The sequence below is a fragment of the Gymnodraco acuticeps genome, unplaced genomic scaffold, assembly GCF_902827175.1.
Source record: "Gymnodraco acuticeps unplaced genomic scaffold, fGymAcu1.1, whole genome shotgun sequence".
In the NCBI taxonomy this organism is placed as follows: Eukaryota; Metazoa; Chordata; class Actinopteri; order Perciformes; family Bathydraconidae; genus Gymnodraco; species Gymnodraco acuticeps.
The window spans coordinates 10,455-15,681 of record NW_022992011.1 but is presented as its reverse complement, the minus strand read 5'-3'; positions in this window follow the sequence as shown (position 1 = coordinate 15,681).

The window sequence follows — 5,227 nt, the reverse complement described above, 5'->3', positions numbered from 1 at the left end:
GTCCTCACCTCCTCTAGTTTATTTTTAAATATTGAAAAAAGCATCAATTTGGTGCACTTTGAGAGCCAAAATGAAGAGATCTATGGATATACAGTATCTCTCAACATACATATGAAACAGAACTGTAAACAGATTTTCTATTTCTTTATAGATATTTTACAAATCACTCCCCTTTTAAAACAAACCGTTTGAGACCCACTGAGATAACTAGACTAAAGTTAACTAAACATTGAGAGTCCTTTACTTCACCTGAGCTGAGGTTATCTGAGACTCTCCGTCTGACAGGAGAGAGTTCTCCCTCCACCTTGTTGTTGAAAAAGCTCTTTATATCCGTTAGCTTGGCTAGCTAGCACCAGATGCTAACCACAACGATCTCCGGTAGATACCCACCGGTGCGCGAGCTCTCTCTCTCGCTCGCTTGCGCACCCACACAAAATGGCTCGTGCCACACACACACAGAGCAGAGCTTGAATGAAACAGACCCAGAAGTAAGCTACTTGTACTCACGAGGCCTATTATGTGCAGAATCCCTCTCGCTTTCAGGTGGTTTTGATTGAGTGTCCACACGTGGACGTTTAAGGACTAAAAAACGATCCATTTGTCACTTTGCTGTTAGCAAATCATTTGGGGCTCCAGCTAACAGGAAGTCACTCAAGTGTCACAAAGTAATTTACCCTATGGGTAGGTCAAAAATCGAATGGGTGCTGGCCATTGGCCTAATCATATCACCTGTGTTGGCTTTATGTTTTTGGTCAAACATTTATTTGTTTCACATTTGCATTGATGTAATCAATAATTTTTCTGATTTAATTTAATAAAAATAATAATAATTTTCGAAAAAATAAACATATTTCTTGGGGGTGCTTAGGGGGTGCTTTGGCAATCCTGGGGGGTGCTTCAGCACCCCCTAGCTCCCCCCTGGCGCCGCCCCTGGTCGGAACATGTCATAAGTATAAATAGATACAAGCATAAATACATGTAGGAATAAAAACATCAATAAATACAGGAATAAATATGTTGCAGTGTTTTCAGGGAGCTTTAGTGTGTGTGCTGTGGCTCAGCTGGAAAGCAGTTGACTCCTGACCGCAGGGTCCCTGGTTCAACGACTGAACAATACGTATTTTTTGTTGTTTATAAAAGCTACAGCTAAATGAGATAATGTAGTTAATAAATGTATTCTTTGATATGGTTTAGCCTTTCTCAGGCTACAACATGGTTAAGTTTATGAATATTATTAAGGAATACAAATCCCTCTTTGCAATGTTTACCAGCCTCCTTAGGCTTTTCAATCACAATCATTCAACTGGAATAAATACAATATTGTTAACAGGAAAATATGATGTTGGTTGTTTAGAGTTATTCTAAGGCTTTACTCATTGGGAACTCGGTATGAGAGAGCACACTGTTGAGATGTCCAATCTGCCTGTTGTACACACTTTGCCCAGCAGGGGGTTTGTGTTCAAATGGAGCCCATGATGAAGCCTCATGAGATGAACCCTTTTGCGAACCAATTGGCTGGAAAGCTTCAAAGCTTCATATTAAGGCTTCATCTCACCATCACTAGCGAGCGCTTCAGAGAAATGACGACCATCAACAGCTCCCTGTCCAACCTGGGCATCGTCATCACGGCTGAGCACAAGGCTGGGAGGTGAGAGTGATGTCATGTGAAAATATATTTCCTACTACATATGCTACATGTTTTTTCTTTGATTTTGGGGGGAAAAGCAGCAATAGTGCATTTTCAAAATTCTAACCTATTGTTCTACAGGTGGACAACAGTGACCAGCAACGTGTGTGTGTGTGTGTGTGTGTGTGTGTGTGTGTGTGTGTGTGTGTGTGTGTGTGTGTGTGTGTGTGTGTGTGTGTACGCTTGACACATTGTATTGTTTCAAGTGTTCATTGATATTCATTGTCCCTGCTAAATAAACGATAAAATACAAATGAAATGTGATTATTACCATTTAAATGTCTTGTTTGTTACAACAGCTTAACATTTTAAGTTCTGCTCACTTGAAAATGTTGAGGCAATCTGTTTCCTGATATTATCCCAGTGAACGGCTTTGACATGTAAGGTTCCCTTTTTATTATGAGTTGTGCTAATTTAACATAACTCAGATATTTAAGTTGTCTAAACCAACTTCTCATAGTCATCGTAATTAATAATTTTGAGTTGGGTCTACTCAAGTTTACTGTAATGATAAGTTGCCTGAACTCAGTACTTTTAAGATGAAACAAATACAAATGAATGATTAACTTTACTTGGACATTTTGAGGCAATCGGTTTCCTAACCTTTTTTTGTTATCACATTTAAAACATATTAATAAATGGGTGAAAATTGCTTGTGTCCATAATGAGTACACATGACAGTTAAGGTTAGAAGAGCTTTACAGCTGGTCTTGTGTCTGTGACTCCTCCTGGAGTGGAGTGCACCAGCTGGGCGTAAAAAAGTAGGGCTTAACTCTAACGTCGGGCTTAGCTACGTCCGACGTAGTGATTCGAATTTACACCGAGTGCACCAAGCCTGACTAGTCTCGGGCGTAGCTGCGCCTGGTCTTAAGATGCGCGTCCACGTGAATACACGCGAAACAGTAATTGTTGCCAAGCAACGCCATTTTACAGACTCAGAGGACCGCAGAGAAGAGGGAATTCCCACACCCACAGCGTCAGCGATGACTCAAGGGGAATCCCAAATGGCCACACCCCGAAAGAGAAAGAGGGATTTGTCAGAGCTACAGCGGGAACTGACGGAGAAAGACATCGTTCGTGTGGAGACCGTCAAATTGAGAGCGGAACACGAACAAATTGAGCTGGAGAAGGAGAAATTGAGACTCTTCTTAATGCCCTTTCATTGTTAAACATGTAAACAAGACGCCCTGTCATCGTTAATATCCTTCTTGCCTGTTTTACGTTACTATGGATACTAGTCTCTCTTTCCGATTTACGCCTGCTCCATACTAGGCGTAAAAGTTACACCCGGGCGCAACACATACAGGGCTTAAGTCTAAGTGGTGCACTAGTCATAACTTTAGTTTGGTCTTAACCTTCGGTTCTACGTCGGACGTAGAGTTACGCCCAGCTTACGCCCAGCTGGTGCACTCCACTCCTGTTGTTCATTGATGAGCCTGAAACATGCACTTATCAAGGTTCAGAGGCACATTTTGCAAATATGGCAGCAGCCATCGATCATCTTAAGATAAGATACTTTATTGATCCCAAGTTGGGAAATGTTTTTGTTACAGCAGCATACTACTTTGTAATTCTACTCCACTACAATTCAGAGGTTAACCTGGTATTTTTACTCCACTACATGTATTTGAGTTACTTTGCAGATGCTGATTAATGATGTGAAATATAAACAACCCTTAAATCAGACTTTAGTTGAGTCAAATTCAGGGAAGGTGATTGTCAAGTGCCAAAATAAACTATGCAATATATTGGACGTTAAGTACTTTGTCAGACTTAATATCTATCTGATACCCCCAACGTTTTTTTCTTATTCAAAATAAGAGCTTAAAGTATTCTTTAAAGTTTAAATAAAGCCTTATTAGTTTGTCTGTTTTGCACGTCCTCCTTTTAATATCTTTGGACGTCGTCCACTAAACTGTTTTAGAGATCACTTACAGTATCTTCTTGATATTTTCTATTCTATATTTATATCATTGACCTTCTACTTTCCCCCTATTTTGTATGTACTCTTAATATTTAATTTATTTCATCAAATATAACACAAAAAAAATGCAATAACATGCTTTAACCACTAGGCGGTGCGGGTTAAAAAAAACTGTCAAGTTGACAGTGTTAACACAATTAATTATATTTATATGCTGGTGACTTATCCGACCGGCCCACCTCGGTGCCGCAAGTAACTGCCGCTAGTAAATTGTCGACGGGGGGCTAGTGACTTATCCGACCGGCCCACATCAGGGGATTCACCCCTGCACACACACACACACACACACACACACACACACACACACACACACACACACACACACACACACACACACACACACACACACACACACACACACACACACACACACACACACACACACACACACACACACACACACACACACACACACACACACACACACACACACACACACAGAGACATACACATCATCATCGGCGGTCACTCGTAGTCGAGTATGACTGTCCTCCTTCTTGGTCCTTGTGGGTCTTCAGGTGGGCATAGAGGGGACCCGATTACTCTTGTGCAGTGTGGACAGGGGAATGTAGTGGTGGAGGGTTTGGGTTGGACCTGTTTGGTGGTTGCTCTCTCCTTCCTGAGTCTGCGCTTGTCTTGTGCAGCATGGCAGAGGTCATCATTGTATAGTGCAGCACCCTCACGGACAAGGTTTCTCCAGGTCGCCCTGTCTGTTGCCATGTCTTCCCAAGCTTTAGGTCTATGTGGCACTTCTTTAGGTTTGTTTTTTTTGGCCTCCAGGGGCCCGTTTCCCTTTAGCAAGCTGGGAATAAAGGACTTGTTTTGGGAGGCGAGAGTCAGGCATGCGGATAACATGGCCAGTCCATCTGAGCTGGTTTTGGGCAATGGTGGCAGTGATGGTGGGCATGTCAGCCTCCTCCAGGACGCTGGTGTTAGTGCGCCGATCCTCCCAGCTAATCCTGAGGGTTTTTCGGAGGGATCTCTGATGGTATGCCTCAAGTGCCTTTAAGAGCCTGCTGTATGTGGTCCAGGCTTCTGATCCATACAGAAGAGTGGGGAGCACCACAGCTTTATAGATCTTTGCTTGGAGGTCACGGTTCTCAAAGACTCTCTTCCTTAGCCTTGAGAAAGCCCCACTGGCACAGCTGAGGCGATGGTGTATTTCATCATCAATAACAGCTTTTGATGATAGGAGGCTGCCAAGGTATGGGAAGTGGTCCACATTTTCCAGTCTGATGTTGTCAATGGAGATGTTTGGGGGTAGGACAGACGTACTGCTGTTTGGTGGTGGTTGGTGGAGGATTTGGGTCTTTTGTATGTTGATGGCTAGACCAAATAATATATACATTTCTATATTTATGTATGCATTTATTAATGTATTCCTTTATTCATTTCCACATTTATTTATTTCTGTATTTATTTCCTTATTCCTGTATTTATTAATTTATTACTGTATTTATTCATACATGCATGTATTTATTTATTTATACTTATGTCATGATCCGTCTTCCGTAAAAAAACTCAAACCCTTTTACCTCCAAGCTGCATTTGCACCG